This window comes from Geotrypetes seraphini, chromosome 6 (assembly GCF_902459505.1).
Source record: "Geotrypetes seraphini chromosome 6, aGeoSer1.1, whole genome shotgun sequence".
Classification (NCBI taxonomy): Eukaryota; Metazoa; Chordata; class Amphibia; order Gymnophiona; family Dermophiidae; genus Geotrypetes; species Geotrypetes seraphini.
The window spans coordinates 176,005,047-176,012,188 of record NC_047089.1 but is presented as its reverse complement, the minus strand read 5'-3'; positions in this window follow the sequence as shown (position 1 = coordinate 176,012,188).

Genomic DNA, 7,142 nt, shown 5'->3' with positions numbered 1-7,142 from the left:
CGACTTAGGCTGGTTTTTGGACGTTTTTCTCTTTCGATTATGAGCCCCACAGGCACCAATGTTTCTTTATAAAATAAGTTGAGGTCACGTGATGCCATGAGCGTGTGAGGACGCATCCTTACTCGCTCCGGGGCCACCCTGTTTACAAGACAATAATCGCCGATTTTTCGAAGTCTCCTTTAAGCTGTTTCGACTCCTGAACTCGATCGGGGTGCATGGACAAATATCTAACAAGATCAAAGGATTACATGCAACCCAAATCCGCCCGCAAAGATCGTGAACGAGCGCGGCCTGGGGCGAACAAAATGGCGGCGAGCCCCGCGACGGCGGTCTCGAATCTCACTGAGACCGCCTTAAGCGATATCAAGGACGCCTTGGCGCAGGTCTTGGGGCCGAAGCTGGAAATCATTACGGCACAAATCAATAACGTGGAAACTCTGCTGGCGGCGGCAGCGGCTCGAACGAGTGAGCTGGAGCAACGGGTCTCCACATTAGAAGACACCTCCGTGACTCAGAGCACAGATTTGGAGGAGTTGCGGGCGCAGGTTCGGGCGCAGGCTGAAAAACTGGACGATTTGGAGAATCGTTCCAGACGCTCGAACCTGCGCCTGCTGGGAATCCCAGAGTCGATCCCGGACCGTGACCTGCTGGGGGTCCTAGAAACATGGCTGAAGGAAGAATTGCCTTTCCACTCCTCTCTGGGGCCCCTCCGTATTGAAAGGGCACACCGCTTGGGCCGTCGTCCTGATTTGGAGACCCGTCCACGTGTTGTCATCATGAAGGTGCTCAACTTTCGCCATAAGGTGGAACTGTTGCAACTCTATCGGAATAAACGTGATGCCTTGAAGTATGATGGCTCTCTGATCAGAATTAGCCAGGATTTTTCTCTGGCTCTACAGGAACGGAGGCGACCATTTTATTCCCTCTGCACACAACTGTCTGAGCTTAAAGTCAGATTCCAGTTCAACTATCCGGCTCAATTGAGGATCCTTCACAATGGTGTCTGGAAGACCTTCCAATCTTCTGAGGCGGCTGCTGAATTTATTACCTTGCTTAAAAGGCCTGATTCAGGACAGGTTTGACACTGGGGTTTGAGCCTTCTATGAGTCTGACATGTATAGCTTGATTGTTATTGTCCCTATGCGTTTTTCTAGGGAGACCATGTTTTGGAAACTTTCCTGAGTATATCCTCTTGCTGGCCGGGGTGGCCCTGGGAGGGACATCTATCGTGACTCTTCTTTCTCCCACATGATGGGAGCAGTGGGGAGTGTGGGGGGGTTTTGGGGGGTGGGATACTCCTGGGTGGCAGCAGCGGTACCTGCAGGGAAAATTGTGTTTTTCTATCTGTGTTCTCTATGGTTCTTGTACATTTTGGGATATTGCGCATGGTATGAATGGAGTGTGTTTGTGCAGTCCTGGGGTGAGGCTGGGCGCCCCTGGACTCTCTCTATAGGTTGGCTTACTTATTATGATCTGAGAAGTGGGGAGAGTCATGGGTGATAGGAATGTCCGTATACTCTCCTGGAATGTATCGGGCATCACCTCGCCTGCCAAACGGACAAAGATTTTGTCACAGTTGAAACATCACTCAGTTGACATAGCCTGCCTCCAGGAAACTAGACTTACCGACGCAGAACACCAAAAACTGAAGAGAGGTTGGGTTGGGGACCTATATTATGCATCAGCATCAGGGAGGAGGGCAGGGGTGGCTATATTGATCAGAAGGGGTTTACCATGCTCTGTCCAGGTCCTGAGGCGTGACACCGATGGTCGATACTTGCTGGTGAGGGTGACAGGTCCGGGTGGGTCATTCAGGTTACTAGTGGGATATGGCCCTAATGGCTACCAGCACTCTTTCTTCCAAAATCTGGTTAATATATGTTTGCAGTATTCAGGTGACCCGCTGATACTAGTGGGTGACTTGAATCAGGTTCTGGATCCTGGTGTGGATCGCTCTGGAGGGTTGGGACCCACGACGGCGAGACAGACAAAGGGTGTTCCCTATCTGTGTCGGACTTTGGGGTTGGTGGATCCCTGGCGGTTGCTCCACCCCACTGACAGAGATTATACACACCAGTCCAGGGCCCATGGAACCTTTTCCAGAATTGACTACACCTTGATTTCTGAACACAAATTTGCTTGGGTTTCTGAGGCAACAATAGGCCCCCTTGAAATTTCTGACCACCATATGATTTGGCTAGATGTAGCAATGGGGGGTGCGGTGGGTGTTGGGTCGGGTTGGAGATTTCCCTCTTATTTGCATTCTGATCCTCACTTTAGGGAGTTTTTATCTGGGAAATGGGAGGAATACAGTTCTTTTAATGCTCCACATTTAGATCAACCCATATTATTTTGGGACGCTGCTAAGGCGGTACTGCGCGGGGAGGTGATTGCTTATGTGGCCGCTAGGACTCGGAGAATTGCTCATCGTATAGTATTGCTGGAGAAACAGTCGACTCAATTGAAACGGGAGTTACTGCATTCTCCCTCTGTGACTGCTAGGGAGGCATACACCGCCTCTTTGGCGGAGCTAAACTCTCTAATTCATGAGCGCACTAAGAAATTATTATTCTTTCGCAAATATCATTTTTATAAATATGGCAATAAATCTGGGAAGTTGTTAGCTTCCGTCGCGAAGAGTTGGAAGGGCTCTCGATATATAGCTATGTTGAAGGAGAAGTCGGGAAAAATACTGACGTCCGCGGCTGATATCTCCACCTGTTTTAAAAATTATTTTGAGGCCTTTTATTCGTCCCCTGGTCCCTATACAGGCCCGGACGTGGGGGATTACTTAGAGGACGCTGGGATGCCCAAACTATCGGCGGTTCAAATATCTCGGTTGGATAGACAATTGCAGCTCCCGGAAGTGTTACAGGCGATTAAAACTCTGAAATCGTGTACAGCTCCGGGTCCGGATGGCTTCTCTCCAGAGTTTTATAAGATCTTATCGTCCTCAATAGGGGGGTCTCTCTTAAATTATTACTCTGCGGTACAAAACTCTGGCGCCCTCCCGCGGTATGCAAACGATGCTTTGATAACCTTGATCCCAAAACCTTCTAAACCGCCGACGGATATTGAATCATACCGCCCGATATCACTGCTGAATGTAGACCTGAAAATCTTGGCGCGTATTTTGGCAGACAGGCTGGCCACTCTACTTCCAGCTGTGATTGTGCCGGAACAGGTGGGCTTTGTACGATCTCGCCAATCGGTAATTAATGTACGCCGGGTGCTTTTGGCCTTCTCTCGTGCTCAGCGGACCCATACGCCAGGGTTGTTGGTTGGGTTAGATGCAGCAAAGGCATTTGACAAAGTCCACTGGCATTACCTTTTTCAGGTGTTACATTACATGGGGTTCCCCGATAGTTACCTGGCGTTGATCCGTTCGCTCTACTTGAGACCCAGGGCATCGGTCTTGGTTAATGGAGTGCGCTCTTCCTTTTTTGTGGTGGGCAGGGGGACGCGACAAGGATGCCCACTATCGCCCCTCCTTTTTCTTCTATACTTAGATCCTCTATTACGCACACTGCAAAGAGACGATGTAATAGTGGGGTTACCTGAGGGCTCCGCACAGTTGCGGGTGCTGGCATTCGCGGATGACCTTCTGCTTACGTTGGGCGATCCGCACCATTCTTTGCCCCGAGCTCTGGAACTTCTGGATGAATTTAATATTTATTCAGGTCTGGTGCTTAATAAGCAGAAGTCCATAGCGTTGCCAACGTCACCTGGGGTGCGTCTGGGTTGGCCGGGTGATTTTCCTTTACAGTGGGCCTCATCTCAGCTGACCTATTTGGGGGTGGTGATCCCTCAGGACCTGGACAGATTGTATTCCATTAATGTCACACCCCTACTACAGCGTACTTTGTCTACTCTGACGGGTTGGAGGAAGCTCCCCCTGTCCCTTTCTGGTCGCATAGCATTGTACAATATGATGCTTTTGCCGCAATGGCTCTACATTATGCAAATGTTGCCTATTATGCTTACACCACACCACTTAACGCGGCTCAACTCCCACCTCTCTGCCTATTTATGGCAGGGAAAGCGGGCTAGGATAGCTCTGTCTAAGTTGATGCTGCCAAAACACCGGGGGGGGGATGGGCTTATTGGATATATCCCGATTTGCACTTGCATGTCAATTTAGACACCTACATGATTGGTTTTGTAATACCTCCTGGTTTTCCTGGCCTGAGAATGAATGCTTTGAGTTCCGACCATATCATTTCAGTTACCTTTTACATATTAGACAGTTGCCTGATTTGCCATCTATATACAATCATCCCTTTTTGCAGGTCATGCGATCAGCCTGGAAAAAGTTATGTAGGTTATTGCACATTTCTTCTGAAACGACACCCTACCTTCCTGTGGCGGGCAACGGAGCGTTCCCGCCTGGCATGGACTCTGCTGTTTTTGGACGCTGGACTTCTCTGGGTCTTCAATACCTGTTCCAGGTGGTGCAGGATATGGGTACTCCGACCCCACTTACTGATCTACAGACTGAGTTTACTTTTGTACTCGGGGACTGGTTTGCTCATCGACAACTGTGCCACTACATACAGACTTTGACTCCTGTACTGTTAAGAGACGAGGTTCAATCCAGCTTACGAGAAGCTCTTGATCTAACGGCACATGACCATGTACCCCTCAAATTTTATCATAAATTCTTGCAAGAACTGTCTGGAGAATTGGACTTTATTTCTCTCGCCCAGAAATGGTCGGCTGACCTGCAGATACCTATATCCGAGGATATGCTTCGAAGGGGACTTCGAGTGGGACGCGATCCTACCTTGTCTTCGACGGAGAAAGAACGCAACTACAAGTTTTTACTGCGAGCGTTCTATCCACCTAAGAGGGCTATGATCATGGGGATTAGTGCGACTTCTGGTTGTGGAAAATGCTCCTCTCCTATGGCATCCTTTGGACACATGTTTTGGACATGCCCTTTGGTGTCTACATTTTGGTTGACTTTAATAACCACGTTGGCCGCACTATGGGGATGCTCGTGGAGGTTACACCCCAGTTTTCTTCTTACTTCACAAATTCGTTTTCATCCACCTAAACCGGGATGTGCGACATTTCTCCGCAAGACTGTGCTTATGGGCAGGAAATGCATTCTGACCCAGTGGCTTTCACCTCAGCCTCCCTCTCTTCAGCAGTGGAGATCACTTATGCTGCAGCAAATGTTATTGGAAAGAAGGGACATTGTGGATTTGCAAACAAAAAAGGGCAGGCTGTTCCGCCAATGCTGGTACTTGTTTAGTTTAACATTTGTCACACCCATTCAACAACAACTATGGACAGCCTGATCTGAATACCATTTTGATAATATATGTTATCCAGTACTCTGTTCACGTCCGCTGTTGCTGCCCGGGTAGGGTGGGATGGGGAGGGATGAGGGTGGGGGGAGGATTGGGTGGGTTGGGGATTTGGAAGAGTGTGGTTTTCTCATAAAATGTTTTTGATGTTCACATGTTTATCTTGACATGATATTTAATAAAAACTATTTCACATAAAATAAGCTAAAAAATAAATACTTATCTTCCTGCTCATTTGATGCTCTTTTTTTAAAATTTTCTTCACATTGCCAATTTTGGCTTTAACTAGGCTTCCTTAAAGCAGTTAGATATTAAGGGCTATATATGGTGTTAAATGAATGACCTCGTTAGACCAAGTTGCTTTTTTCCTTTTTTTTTCACTTTTAGATTTTAGCAACTTATCTGTAGCTAATTACTTTTTCTGAACAGGATTTCCCTCATTATTTGTTTATCAAGGATACCACCAGGGATACTTGCTTACTATTTTTTTTACATTTTCTTTTTTATTTATTTATAACTTTCAAATAAGATTCACAAGAATATCTTGCTGCATGAAACAAAGAGAAGGAAAATAATTCAAGAAGGCAAAAAAAGAAGAAAATTTCTTATAATATAACCAAATCTGAATCCCCTTTCTTAGACCACAACAACGTAAGGGTAATCAACATATATTACAAGGAGAAATTAAATGCATATCATTTAAGGAAAAAGCTTAGGGCTCCTTTTATCAAGCCGCGCTAGCGGTTTAATGCGCGTTAAATGTCAGCTGCGCTAGCCACTAACACCTGCCTTGAGCAGGCGGTAGTTTTTTGGCCAGCACGGGGGTTAGCGCATGATAAAAAGTCGTGTGCGCTAACCCCGCTAGCGTGGCTTGATAAAAGGAGCCCCTAGTGTGATTCAACGACTAAATTATTCAAAAAGTCCCCTTTTTTAATCATTCATTGATGATCTTCTTGATATCTAGGAAGTGCTTCAGATGTTCTGGAGAATAAAATGTATATCTGACACCCAAGTATCTAACCAGGCACTTACAGGGATACGAAAGAAGAAATGTAGCACCTAACTTAATTGTCTCTTGACGTATAGAAAGGAAATCCTTTCTTCGTTCCTGAATGGTTTTAGAAACATCAGGGTATAACCATATTTTCTGACTCCCAAAAAATTTCTGAGAGTTCTTAAAAAATAATTTCAAGGTCATATTAGCATCCTGTTCAAAAACAAGACACCAAGAGAGTAGCTCTTTCAGTGTCAGCTGTTAAAGTTTGTTCAAAAAGTACAGACACATTTTCAAAATCAATCTGAGTCTCTTGACCATTCTTTTTTTCTGATTCCTTTTGAAAAGCCTTTCTATTTGGCAAATAATACATTTTATTAATTGGAGGAATATTATTTAGGGGAATTTTTAAATTCTCAGATAAATATCTTTTAAAGAAATCCATGGGTAGAACACCTGTGGCCAAAGGAAAATTCAGGAAATGAAGATTTAACCGTCAAATATAATTTTCTATCTGTTCAAGTTTTCTATAAATTAAAATATTATCTTTAACTAGTGTTTAAGCCCGTTACATTAACGGGTGCTAGAATATATGTCTGTCTGTCTTTCTTTCTTTCTGTCTCTCTCCCTCCCACTGTCTGTCTTTCTTTCTGTCTGTCTGTCTCTCTCTCTCTCTGGCCCGCTGTCTGTCTTTCTCCCTGGTCTCCCTGTCTGTCTTTCTTTCTGTCTGTCTCTCTCCCTGGCCCTCTGCCTGTCTTTCTTTCTGTCTGTCTCTCTCCTGAATAGCCTGCTTCAGCTGCAACCATTTAAAACTTTGTGATTTATTAAGACTATGC